General features: G+C 36.6%; 1 pseudogene; it reads right to left on the bottom strand.

Annotated features, from left to right (window-relative positions):
- Positions 1-1,199: 1,199 nt before the first annotated feature.
- LOC141693444 (heat shock 70 kDa protein 4-like) lies at positions 1,200-3,358 on the bottom strand (annotated as a pseudogene).
- Positions 3,359-15,011: the final 11,653 nt, after the last annotated feature.

The following is a 15,011-nucleotide window of genomic DNA, read 5'->3' as shown; positions in this document are numbered from 1 at the left end:
TATTTCTTTTATTTCTCAACACTGTCATTTTTTCAAATTGAACAAGTACCAAGTGATACATATCTACATGCACTTCACTAAAATTAAAATATCAATTTAGAGTTTTAACATTGTCTGTGACAAGTGGTTGTAAAACAATTAAGCCATGTTGGTCACCAATTTTCATACACTTTATAACCTAAAGTTTTAAATATCATATATTATTACGTGATTTTAAAAATTAATATTATGAAATATTATTAGCACCGATACTACAATTTATTAAAATAATAAGTTAAGTTTTGTTAATTTTAAATAACTTTAATAAAAATAATATTTTATTTACACAAATTTTAGGCTTTTATTATTTAATATATGGATTGGTTTTATATTCAAACATGAGAAGTGTGACTAATTTAGGTAGGAATGGGGGACATTTGAATTTCTATCCATATTTTGTGCAACCAAACAATTATCTCAACTGTCGCTTCCCAAATATTTGAAGTACCCGTCTAAATATCGGACAACCAAACAACCTCTAAATAAAAGGAAATTGCCTTTTTACTGTCATTACTTGAGAATACTAAATGGTCCATTTTGGTTCACAGTTTTGTGAGAACAACAAGGGCAGGATCTGTAATGCAGGTCATGAGTTGACGAGTGCTCTATCTATCCGCTCTCTGATATCAAACTGCTATGCCGAATCATTAGTAACAGAGATGTCTGAATCATTATAAGAAACAAATTATGGTTAAGGTCGCTGAGAATGAGAACCTAGTTACTGGACTCGGTGGATACTCCCATTTTCTTGTCAAAACTCTGCTCGTGTTTCAGAAGAAAAATACTGGACTCAAAAGATTTCGCACAATTGATTGACATCCACTACACCAAAATTTGATCATTAGGAATTCTTTAACAATTGTCCTAAACTATTGTTATCAAAAGGAGTAGCCAAGGCGCTAGGAGGTGTTTACTATCTTGAGAGGAATTCTTTAACATTAATGGACTTGTGTGTAAAGGCTCAAACATTCTCTAAGTTCTAACAGAGAGAGGGTAACTTTTATAATTTTTATATAATACATTTCATGCAATTTTCAAAAGTTAACTTTGTCACAGCCTCACAGGCCAAGTATACTAGTGCGCCAACAATCCAACTTCCAAAACCATGTTCATTTTTATTACAGACTTTATTCAAACGGAAATAATGCTTTTACTAAAAATACCTACCCACCATATGTAATATTACCAAAGGAAATGTACCAAAACAACCAAGAGAAGACACACATTACTGTTTAAAATAACTCTACTTGCTAGGCAATTTACCTTAATATAGTTGTTATCCTGATTGATGGTGCTTAGGCAAGCCACCAGCCTAATAAAAAACAGCCCCCAATCCATTCTGGCTAATATTTGATTGCATGTGTGCTCAACCTCTTGCATCTTGTTCCCGAACTCATACACTTCTGCTAGCCGGTTGCCATCCAGCCAGTGAAATGCATTCTCGATAGCATCCTCTAGACTATTCCTGACAGCTACTGGAATGGACCCAAACTGGATGCTCCAAATGAGATTCCTCGTGTTTTTTAGTAATTCTCAAATGTATTCATGGCCTGAATCTTTTTCGCATGCTCCTCGTCCTCAGCTTTATACCTCTCAGTATCACAAACCATTCTTTCAATCTCTTCCTTCATTAGTCTTCCCATGCTGTTTGTTATCCTTACATTGTTTCTGGCCCCAGTAGTACTATCCTCCGCAGTAACATTCAGCACCCCATTTGCATCAATGTCAAAGGTCGCCAATAACTTGGCGACACCCCTTGGGGCAGGAGGAATGCCAGAGAGATTAAACTGACCCAATAACCTATTATCAGTGGATCTCACTCTCTCACCCTCAATAACTGAAAACCTAACAGCAGTCTGACAATCATTGGCTGTGGTAAATACCTTTTGCTTTGTTGTGGGAATAGTTGTGTTGCGGGGAATAACAACACTCGCTACTTGGCCAACACATTCAACTCCAAGGGACAATGGATTGACATCCATCAGCACTATGTTTTGAATCTTTTCGTTACCATTTCCACTTAAGATAGCAGCTTGCACAGCTGCACCATATGCAACAGCTTCATCAGGATTAATGCTTTTACAGAGCTCCTTCCCATTGAAGAAATCTCGTAACAGCTGCTGAACCTTTGGAATTCTAGTAGAGCCACCAACAATGACAACTTCATGAATGTTGTTTTTGTTCATCTTAGCATCTCTTAGACAAAGGTCAACACGAAGCAGACATTGCATGAAAAGATCCATGTTGAGTTCCTCGAATTTAGCCCGACTAATTTTTGAGCAAAAATCAACACCCTCATACAGAGATTCAATCTCAATTGATGTTTGGGTGAATGAAGAGAGTGTCCGCTTTGCTCTTTCACAAGCTGTCCTCAATCTTCTAAGAGATCTAAGGTCTGCACATAAGTCCTTTTTGTGCTTCCTCTTGAACTCCTCCACAAAGTAGTTGACCATGCGATTATCAAAATCCTCGCCACCAAGGTGAGTATTTCCAGCGGTAGCTTTCACCTCAAATATTCCTGCCTCAATCGTCAAAACAGAAACATCAAAAGTGCCACCACCAAGGTCAAATATAAGTACATTCTTCTCCCCAACTAAACTACCACTGGCGTAATTCTTATTGAGCCCATAAGCAATGGCAGCAGCAGTTGGCTCATTAATTATACGGATGACATTAAGACCAGCAATTGTTCCAGCATCCTTCGTCGCCTGACGTTGAGAGTCAGTAAAATAAGCAGGGACAGTCACGACAGCATTTTTAACCAATGATCCGATGTATGCCTTAGCAGTTACTTTCATCTTTAGAAGGACCATTGATGAAATCTCTTCAGCAGAAAATTGTTTCTCCACACCTCTGAAGTTGACCGCAACCATTGGCTTCTCTCCAGGACCAGCAACAACTTTAAAGGGCCAGAATATTCTGTCATTCTGAACCGAAACATCATTGAATCCCCTGCCAATTAATCTTTTAGCACCTGTACATACCATAGGTAAAAACATTCTTGAAGTATTAGATTGTAATTGCATATTTATACATCCAAATCGATAAATATATTTTTTTATGATGCTAGACTCCGTAAGATTTAGACATGGACATAGCTCAAACACAAATCAGCATTCATTGATGCAACTACTGTAATGAATGACAACTATGTCTTCCTTTTTAGCATATAACCTCATTGTATAACATATGCAAAAAAATCTAAAGATAACCAAACAATTGTAAATAAAAAAGACACATATAATAAGATGACTTCAATTAAAACAACAAGGGGTAACAGAACCCTTTTAATATCATTGCTTAATGTTTGCCTGGTGAGTTTAAAGTCATAGAACTACAAGTTCAATTCTATGATCAACATTAAATGATTTTATAGGTTCTTAAGTTAGGTTCCGTACTGTTTGAACTAGTGTTTAAGTAATAATTTAGAACACTTTGAACCTCACGAATAAAAGAATGGGACAACTGTTCTTTTTTTCTTAGTGTCTTCATCTCCACAAAGCATTTTCATTCAAGGTAAACAGAATAAAGAGAACACTGATGTCAGCTTCCTCTTCTTTTCTCTTTTTTACATTATACCAGTGAGTGCTTAACAAAGCTTGTTACTAAGTTGGTCTATATTCCAAAGATAAGATAATTAGAAGAAAAAGTCGTATACAGTTCCTTCTCAGGATCACATTTATCTCTATTATCTAAATTTAACTAGCCCTTTATAAAATCAGAGAATCAAAGAATCCATATTGCTCAGAATGCTCATCAGACATCAATGTTATAGCTATTTATAGTGCAAATGAGTTGATACCAACCTCCTCACCTCCCACTGAATAATCTAGTGTCAACCAAAACGATTACTCGAGGAGACGAGGACGGGTACAAATACGCGTAATCAGTGGATCAAAGAAGATGTTCAATGGTGCACAGAAAGTCAGTGTAATCAGTGTAAATCTAATTTGTGAAGGGATTACCCCCCCCCCCCCCCCACCAAATCCCCAAATCCAAATCTATTGGGACCCATAGATAACCACAATGTACTACTCCCATGGACTCCATTTTCTCTCTAGAACATGAACATATATTTTATGTTCCCCCTCCTGTCACATTGCTCAAAATAGATATGCCCACAAGGTCTGTATAAGCAAAATTCAAAAACCGTGCAAAAACCTGCAGGGTATCCCATGGCGGGGGTCACAGACAACAAAAAACAGGCAAATTCCATCAACCAAAAGCGATCGCCTTTAAGTTCCACTGGTTTCGAATGAATTTTAGGTCAACTTGATTCTAAATTAAATTTCACCTAATGACAATTTTTTTTTTGGCGAAAAGCTGGGATTTTATTACGCATTCATATTCATAGAAATACAATTTTGAATCGAGATAGGAACAAACCTTCTATCAAAGCTAACCTGACAGATAATATGATTTTTTTGCCATCTGATGGGCAAACATATTAGGAGACTGTTTGACATAAAATACATCAATGTTGTTCAAACATTGTAAAATACAACGACATTCTTCACCTAATGACAATTTTAATTGGTATGATTTACCTTTTTTGTTGAATTGTAGAGAGATTTTAAACGTTTGACTAAAAATCCTAAAAGTCTACATACATCACAAAAGGGTTATCATAACTTCTATCACAATTTGAGGAGATTGCTGGCCCTTTGGTGAGCTTTGGAGACAACAGCAAAGGATTCACAATGTGATATGGCAAGATTGTTTCTGGAAATGTTGTCATTGAAGATGTAGCACTAGTTGCTGGATTAGAAGTAAATCTTCTAAGTGTTAGTCGATTTGCAGACAGAGGTTTTCAAGTTATTTTCAACAAAGAAGATTGTGCTTTTATTAGCAAAAAGACTGGTGAAATTGCTCTTAAAGGAGTAAGAAAGGGAAGCTTGTTTGTTGCAGACGTAGACTCAACAAATAAGGATGGAGTGTGTTGTTTCTACACCAAGGCATCAGGCAAAGCAAATTGTGGCATAAGAAACTATCTCACTTGAATTTCAAAGCAATCAACACCTTAGTCAAGAAGGAGCTTGTGAGAGACATGCCCAGTCTGGAATTTGCTCAACTGGAAGTTTGTGAAGCTTGTCAGAAAGGAAAAATGAAAAGATCAAGTCACAAGTCAAAATCTGTGAATTCTATAAGTGCACCTCTGCAACTTATTCACATGGACTTGTTTGGGCCAGTAAATGTCTTGTCCATTTCAAGGAACAAATATGCCCTTGTCATGGTTGATAATTTTTCAAGATACACTTGGGTTGAGTTCATGTACTCTAAAGATGAAACTCCAAACATTATAATTGAGCACATCAAGAAAATTGAGAAGCAAGCTGAAGGAAAAGTTAGTGTGAAAAGAATGAGGAGTGATAATGGAACATAATTCAGAAACTCAACATTAAGTGAATTCTGCAAAAGCAAAGGCATTGTTCAAGAATTTTCAGCAGATAGAACACCTCAACATAATGGAGTAGTTGAGAGGAAAAATAGAACATTGGTTGAAGTTGCTAGAACCTTGCTACAAGATGCTCAGTTGCCAACTAGCTTTTGGGAAGATGCTGTTAATACTGCATGCTACACTCAAAACAGATATCTCATCAACAAAGCTCATGGAAAATCACCTTACTCAATCATGTCTAACGAAAAGCCTACAGTGAAGCATCTACATGTGTTTGGAAGCAAGTGTTATATTCTAAAAGACAACTCTGAATATGTGGGAAAATTTGACTCTAAAGTTTTTGAAGCAATTTTTCTGGGATATTCATTGGAAAGAACAGCCTACAAAGTTTATGTGATTGATCAAAAGAAAATTATGGAAAGCATAGATGTGACTTTTGATGATGACAAGTGTCCAGGCTTGGAATGCCTTGATGTAAATGATGCTGAAGCCCTTGCATTTGAAAATCTAACCATTGATAGTGATTCTGATGAGGAAGATGAAGTTGTGGCACAACAAATGACAAATGAAGAGACCTCTGAACAAAATCATGGGAATGAAAGCTCTCTTTAAACACCTGAATTTGATGGCACAAAATCAGGGGGAGAAGGAGAGAATGGAAATGACAGTCATGGTAATACTGAAGAAAATGATGAAGGCACTAGTCAACAGACACACACTAGAAAGTGGGATAGAAGTCATACAGTAGAAGCTATTATTGGTGATCCTTCAGCTGGTGTGAGAATTAGGAGTGCAACTGATAATGAATGCCTACATGCATATTTTCTATCTCAAGTAGAGCCCAAGAAAACTGAAGAAGCCCTATTGGATCCTGATTGGATATGTGTTATGCAGGAGGAGCTGAATCAGTTTGAAAGAAATAAAGTTTGAAAATTAGTCCCTGCACCAAAGAACATAAGCATAATTGGAACTAAGTGGGTGTACATGAACAAAATGGATGAAAATGGAATTGTTACTAGAAACAAAGCAAGGCTGGTTGCTAAAGGCTACTCACAGGAAGAGGAAATTGACTATGATGAGACTTTTGCTCATGTTGCAAGACTAGAAGCAATAAGAATTTTTCTGGCATTTGCTGCACACTCAAATTTCAAGGTGTATCAAATGGATGTCAAGAGTGATTTTCTTAATGGTGAACTTGAAGAAGAAGTTTATGTGCAACAGCCACCTGGCTTTGAAGATCCAGAATTTCCTAACTTTGTTTACAAATTACTCAAGGCTCTATATGGATTGAAACAGACACCTAGAGCCTGGTATGGCACATCGTCATAATTTCTACTCAAACATGGTTTTACCAGAGGTACTATTGATAAAACTCTCTTCTACAAGAAGTATGGTGAAGATATGATCCTAGTTCAAATCTATGTGGATGATATCATCTTTGGATCTACAAATGAAAAGCTTTGTCAAAGATTCTCTAGGCTAATGCAGAGTGAGTATGAAATGAGTATGATGGGAGAATTGAGTTACTTCCTTGGCCTTCAAGTTAGTCAAAGAAGTGATGGTATTTTCATCAGCCAAACCAAATATGTGAATGACTTATTGAAGAAATTTGGTATGGTGGATAGCTCACCCGCATCTACACAAATGTCTACTGTAACCAAGTTGGATGAAGACAAGAAAGACAAGAGTGTGGATATTTCAAGCTATAGAGGGATGATTGGATCATTGCTTTATTTGACTGCTAGTAGACCAGACATCATGTTTGCTACTTGTCTATGTGCTAGATTTCAAGCCAATCCAAAGTAATCACATTTGATGGCTGTGAAAAGGATTTTCAGATACTTAAAGGGAACTCCAAACTTGGGATTATGGTATCCTAAGGGAACTGGTTTTGAAGTTGTTGGATACACAGATGCAGATTTTGCTGGATGCAGGGTTGATAGGAAAAGTACTAGTGGAAGCTGTCAATTTCTTGGTCAAAGACTTGTATCCTGGTATAGTAAGAAACAACAATCTGTGTCAACTTCCACAGCTGAAGCTGAATATATAGCTGCTGGAAGTTGTTGTGCTCAGGTGCTTTGCATTAGAAATCAGCTAATGGACTATGGTCTAGTGTTACACAAAATTCCTATTATGTGTGACAATACTAGTGCCATATCTATAGTAGCTAATCCAGTTAATCATTCTAGAACAAAGCACATTGATGTTAGGTACCATTTTATCAGGGAACATGCTGCAAATGGTACCATTGAGCTCATTTTTGTTCCAACAGAGAAACAATTAGCTGACATTTTTACTAAACCTTTGGATGAAGCAACCTTCACCAGACTTGTGAGTGAAATTGGAATGCTCAATTCTTCATCCTAAGGCAAGAACTCAGCTAATGTGTTGCAGCAGATTAATTTCTAATAAATCAACCTAGTTTGATTTAATTGGAAATTAACTGAAATATGAATTATAAATATTTCAGAATCTCTGTATATTTATTTTTCTTAAAAACTCAAAAATTAACTTAGAATATTTCAAATTCTAAGTAAACTGCTTAGTTGTTAATTTACATCTTAAATGTGTAAAATTAACACAAGGCAGAATAACAGTACTCAAAGGTATATAGAACTGAGTTCTCGATAAGTCAAAATGACTTATCGACAAGTCATTTTAGAGTTCTCGAGTGAGTTCTCGATAAGTCTATTTACAGACTTCTCGAATGACTTCTCGATAAGCTCTATTATGACTTATCGATAAGACCATGTAGAGTTCTCTAATAGTGTTAATTCACAGAGTTCTCGACAAGGATATTTTAAGACTTATCAATAACTCAGAACTAGAATAATTTTATTCAATGAATTATTTTAGACAAATACTTTTGGAAAATTTATTCTGATTTCAATCTGATTCAATTCAAATAAATTAGAATTATTTCAGTCCTTTTTGGACAAAATAGGCATTTATCTGACATTTCGATAAGTCATTTTTGAGTTCTCTATAAGAGTAATTTAAAATGACTTCTCAATATGTACTTCACATCTCTAAATGACTTCTCGATAGACAATCCCAAATGTCTATTTTTGAGTTCTCGACAAGTCATCTACTTTTTCTATAAATACCCAGACTTCTCGATACATACACTGTACTTACACTTTTTCGAGATCTCAAGTGACCTAGCTTTCAGACAAAAGGCGATTTCTCTCTCATTTTTGCTCCTTTCTCAAAACTTTTTCTTACCCACTACTTCTAAACACTAAAATGGCACAAAACATTGTTAGAGCTATCATTCCAGAGAAGGGAACTAACTTTATTGTTTTGCTTGATGCTAACCAAGCCCCTGATATTTTCAAGAGGTTTGTGAAGTTTCTTTCTGAATCCTATATTGCAGGTGCTTTAACTGCAAGTCATGTGCTGTATTTGGACGTTCTTCATGAATTTTGGATATCAGCTATAACTAGGACAGTTGTTCAAGAGAATGTCACTTCTATGGTGGTCACATGCACAATTGGAGGCCAAAAAATTGAGTTTTCAGCTGCTGATGTGAATACAGCCCTGGGAACTATGGAGAGATGCTAACTGCAGATGAGCTGAGTGAATTCATGGACTTCATCAACTACAGTGGCTTAATCAACTTGGAAAGCCTGAACAGGACAAACCTTAGGAAGGAATGGTCCTTTGTGTTTGATTCTGTAATGAGGGCTTTCACTTGCAGAAAAACTGGCTTTGACAACATCTCAAGTGTGGTGCAGAAGCTGTTGTTCTCAATAGCTCACAACAGGCATCTGAATGTTGGGGCTCTAATTCTGGAGGAGCTGGCTACCAGGCTTACTATGCCTTTGAAGAATAGAGGTAAAGAAATCTTTTTTCCAAGGTTTATTATGTCTACTTTAGCTCATAAAGTAAATGATATACATTTGTTAGCTGGTATTGATAGTAGTAGAATTGGAAATTATAAGCAAGTGTCCAAAATAATATTTGGCTCACTTACTTCAAAGAATAAGGTGAGTGTAAGTCTTAGAATCACTCCATTTATGTTGGAAAGATTCAGGACTTATCCTTACCCTATGCCAGACATGAGGGCTCTTAAATTTGCTAGTTTGGCTATGGTTCCTGAGCCTGTGGAAGCACAAACACAGGCACACAAACAGGGACCTTCCAAGGCTGAAGCCCCTTCTTCTAAACCACTAAATGTTAGCAAACCAACCACTTTAGTCTCTCAAAAGACTGAAGTGAGTAAAAAGAAGAGAAAGAAACCAACCCTTGTTGTTGTAAATGAGAGTGAAATAATTCAAACTGAACCAGAGTCACCCTTGGTCAAGAGACCAAAGAAGAGTAAGTTACCTGAGTTGACCACTCAAAACACCTCTGTGTCCTCCCAAAAGGGCACAGTTGAACAAATGGGGAGTAAACAGTTACTAGATGCATTTTCTCAACATGGTGTATCTATTAAAAAGAGCATTCACCCCAATGCATCCTGTACTGAGTCAGCACAACCTGCACCTAGAGTGTATGGTAGAAGAAATAAGGATGGCACACACAGTGAGGGCACATCACTTGAAGCTCCCTCATCCATTCAGGGGGAGCTGCCAACACTCACAACTAAGCAAACTTCTCTAATCTCTCAAATTTCTTCACCATATAGAGCACTTGAATTTGATTCTCAAGTGCATTAACACTCAAGTGACATGGTTCATGAAACTGTGCTCACCACCCAGAACCAACATCTAGATGGTGAGAGGCTACTAGCTGGGGTAGACCTTGATGACACCATCACAAATATGGGAGTTTCATCAGTTTTCACTGAAGACCCCATGGTCACTATTGCACCTTCATGTGCACAATCATCTTCATAGATGAATAGGTTTGAGGGTAGTACTCTTGAGGGAGAGCTATCTAAATCCTCTCCAATTCAATTGGAGGTTCCTCTAGAAGGGACAATTGTAGGATTTTAACTATCACGGAAGCATGGTAAAATAATTTTACACATATAAAATCCATATCATATGTATATAGATCGTAAATAAAATTGAGGGATCAATTTCTAACCTTTAAAAGCAATCCAAGAACAACGAGCGGAGATCCTTAGCAGCTGCTCCTCAAGTGTGAAGCACTCCACCTGTATCCACCAAGAAAACGATGTAATGAAGGAGGAGGAGGTGGAGAGAATTAGGGTTTTGTAAATCTTTTGGGTTGAGGCAAAAATAGGGTTTATAATAGTATATTTATAGGCAAAATTTTCAGCTGAAATTTTTTCCATAAAATATTATTATTATTAAACCTTTATTATTCTCACTAATAATTAAAACACCTTTTAATTATTAATCCTTTTTCTAAACACTTTAGAAATAATTCTCTCACTTGATTTAATTTCCAAAAATTAAATTCTTAATTAATAATATTAAGAACCTTTTCTTAATTAATTTATAATTAATTAAATCTCATTTAATCAATTATTAAATTTGCCAATTAATTATTTATTTCATAAATAAATAATTATCAGCCATTATTAATTAATTCCTCCACCATTAAAGCATTCTCTTTTATGGTGTGACCCTGTAGGTTCAATATTAAGCCGGTAGTAGAAATAAATAATAATAAAACTATTTTATCATTATTTATATAAATTCTCTAATTCATTAAATATGATTAATTAATTAATCATATTTATTCTACATCGTGAGGGATACTTCTCAGCATATCGCGACTATCCGGTTAATACGAATTCACTGCTTAGAATACCAAGAACCTATTCAGTGAATAGTTACTGTATAATTAATTCCTTCTACCCTGCAATGTCACGATTAAATACAAGGCATGGAACTTGTGTCAAGCCTATCTTATTTAATCACTTGCTTTCCATTCACTATGCTTAATTTTATTTAATGTAAATTAGAAACTCCTTTCTAATTTCATTCACTCTGGCCAGAGATTCCAGAACTAGCATAAGTAGATCAGCATTGAACATTCTCTTCCTTCACTGGAAGGGGTAGATCCTTTATTGATCATACACTATCTTCGTATACAAATTCCTATACCCAGTAGAGCCCTTATAATTGTCCCTGGAGACTAAGAACTAAACCAAAGCATAGTTCAGTGTACACAAGATTACTATGATGACCTCAAGTCTAAGGATACTTGTACAACTATTACTATGTGAACAACTGCTGACACGTGAGTGAACTCCATCAGTTGTTCAGCTGTGCGAGTCATGTTCAATGAACTTATTCTATAATAAGCACCTACATACTAGCTATAGTGTCACCACACAAATGTCTATGAGAACAGACATCCTTCATAATGAAGCAAGCATAGTATGTACCGATCTTTGCGGATTATTAATTACCAGTTAGTAATCCTACGACCAGGAACTATTTAAGTTTAGAGTTATCATCTTTTAGGTCTCATTATTATGATCTCATCACAATCCATAAAAAGCTTTACTCTAAACTATGGTATATCTTATTCAAACACTTAAAATAGATAGAGCCCGTAATAAAAACAAAACAAGTCTTTTATTAATATCAATGAAATCAAAACAGACTACATAAAAGTTATTCCTAAATTCTCATACATGATTGGACTTAGGACATATCTCTTTCAATCTCCCACTTGTACTAAAGCCAATCACTTTGGTATCTAATACCCATCCTGTCTTTATGACGATCAAAGTGACTTTGAGAAAGTGGCTTTGTTAAAGGGTCTGCTATGTTGTTATGTGTGTCAACTCTCTCGACGTTGACATCTCCTCTTTCAACAATCTCCCTAATTAGATGAAAGCGTTGCAGGACATGTTTGGAACTTTTATGAGACCTAGGTTCCTTGGCTTGTGCTATTGCTGCGTTGTTATCACAATACAACACAATAGGCTCTTCAACGCTAGGAACAACTCCCAACTCAGAAACAAATTTCCTCATCCAAACGGCTTCTTTTGCAGCCTCACTTGCAGCTATATATTCTGCTTCCGCTATGGAGTCAGCCGTTGTAGACTGTTTGGAACTCTTCCAACTAATCGCACCACCATTCAGAGTAAACACGTACCCTGACATGGATTTGCTATCACTTTCTGATTGAAAAGTAGAGTTAGTATAACCCTCTATTTTCAACTCAGATTCACCACCAAAAACAAGAAAAATGTCCTGAGTCCTTCGCAAGTACTTAAGGATGTTTTTCACTGCTTTCCAGTGGTCTTCACCTGGATTGGACTGATATCTGCTCGTCACACTAATTGAATAAGCAACATCAGGCCTTGTATATAACATCGCATACATGATAGATCCTATTGCTGAAGTATAAGGAATCTTACTCATACGCTCTCTTTCCTCAGGTGTCTTAGGAGACATTTTTTCGGAAAGGGACACTCCATGGCTCATCGGTATGAGACCTCTTTTGGAGTTTTCCATGCTAAACCTTTTAAGCACTTTCTGGATGTATGTACCCTGGGTAAGACCTATCATACTAGGTGTTCATTTCCCTTGGAAAGAAAACCCTCTAGCTGTGTCATATACACTTCCTCCTCAAGTTCCCCATTGAGGAAGGCCGTTTTCACGTCCATTTGCCAGATCTCATAGTCGTAGTAAGCAGCAATCGCAAGCAAAATCCGAATTGATTTTAACAGGGCTACAGGCGAAAAAGTTTCACCAAAGTCAATCCCTTGCCTTTGTTTGAATCCTTTTGCCATGAGCCTGACCTTATAGGTCTCCACCTGACCATCTGTTCCAATATTTCTTTTGTATACCCACTTGCACCCAATAGGCTTAACACCTTCAGCGCCTCAACCAGAGTCCATTCTTGGTTGGTATACATAGATTCTATTTCGGATTTCATGGCACTATACCATTTCTCTGAGTCAACACTACTCATAGCCTCATTATAGGTCACAGGGTCGTCATCATCAATGATTGACAACTTATTGCCATTCTCAATGACAAGGCCATAATACCTCTCAGGTTGGCGAGACACTCTCCCTGTCCTACGAATGGGCTGTTCCACAGAAGGTTGTTCAGTCTGAACAGGTGTTTCCACTTAATTCGTAGTAGTTTGTGCTTCTTGAACTTCATCAAGTTCAATTTTGCTCCCACTGTTTCCTTCAAGGATAAACTCCTTTTCCAAGAAGGTAGCATGTCTGGAGACAAACACCCGATGATCGGTGTAAAAGTAATACCCCAAAGTCTCGTTAGGATATCCCACAAAACTACATTTTACGGATTGAGATTCCAGCTTATCTGGGTCAACTTTCTTGACGTAAGCTGGACATCCCCAAATCTTAACGTGTTTAAGACTCGGTTTCCTTATCTCATATGGAGTTTGAGGAACAGATTTGGAAGGCACCTTATTCAGTAAATATGCTGAGGTTTCCAATGCATAACCCCATAGAAATACTAGAAGATTCGCATAGCTCATCATGGACCGAACCATGTCTAACAAAGTTCGATTTCTCCTTTCAGATACCCCATTTAACTGGGGAGTATATAGAAGAGTCCATTGGGAGACTATACCATTTTCTTTGAGATAATCTAGAAACTCTCCATTCAAGTATTCACCACCTCGATCTGATCGAAGAGTTATAATACTGTGTTTGGTTTGTTTCTCCACTTCATGTTTATATTCTTTGAACTTTTCAAAGGCTTCAGACTTGTGTTTCATCAAATACACATATCTGAATCTAGATCTATCATCTATGAAAGTAATGAAGTACGAAAATCCACCCATGGCATGCGTAGACATTGGTCCACATACATCTGTGTGTACCAATCCTAGCAAATCTGCAGCCCTCTCTTCATGTCCACTAAATGGAGATTTGATCATTTTACCCAATAGACAAGACTCGCATATAGGATATGATTCAAAATCAAAGGTGTCAAGTAACCCTTCCTTATGCAATGTCTGTAGTGTATTTTCACTAATATGACCTAGCCTACAGTGCCATAAATAGGTCAGATTTTCATCATCTCATTTTCTTTTATTAGTTTGTTCAATCTGAAGTAAATCATGCTCTACGTCGTATAAATACAGACCATTATTTAAAATTCCACGTCCATAAAGAACATTATCTCTAAGGATAGAACATTCATTATTCTTAATAATAAATGAAAAAAAACAAATCCAACATAGGGATAGAAACAATATTCCTCACAATAGAGGGAATGTAATAACAATTATTCAAAATAATAGTCTTGCCCGTAGGCATATGTAAACTAAATGATCCTACAGATATGGCCGCAACCCTTGCTCCATTGTCCATACGTAGAATCACCTCATCTTTTTCAAGAGTCATACTTCCCTTTAATCCTTGCAACGAATTGCAAATATGAGAACCACAGGCGGTATCTAATACCCAAGTAGAAATTTGACCTAGTGACATATTAACTTCGATCATGAACATGCCTGAATCATAAGCGATAGTCTTACTACCCTTCCTCTTCTTCAATTCTGCAAGGTAAACCTTGCAGTTTCTCTTCCAGTGCCCTAACTTGTTACAGTAAAAGCAAACAGCTAAATTATGATCAGTCAACTTGTGAGCATCTAGTATGCTCCAGAGTGATATTGCAGAAGACATGACGAATATAGTAAATCTGTAAATGATAAA

The sequence above is a fragment of the Apium graveolens genome, chromosome 10 (assembly GCF_009905375.1).
Source record: "Apium graveolens cultivar Ventura chromosome 10, ASM990537v1, whole genome shotgun sequence".
Taxonomy (NCBI): Eukaryota; Viridiplantae; Streptophyta; class Magnoliopsida; order Apiales; family Apiaceae; genus Apium; species Apium graveolens.
Note: the sequence above shows the minus strand (reverse complement) of the source record. Positions and strands in the feature narration are given on the sequence as shown.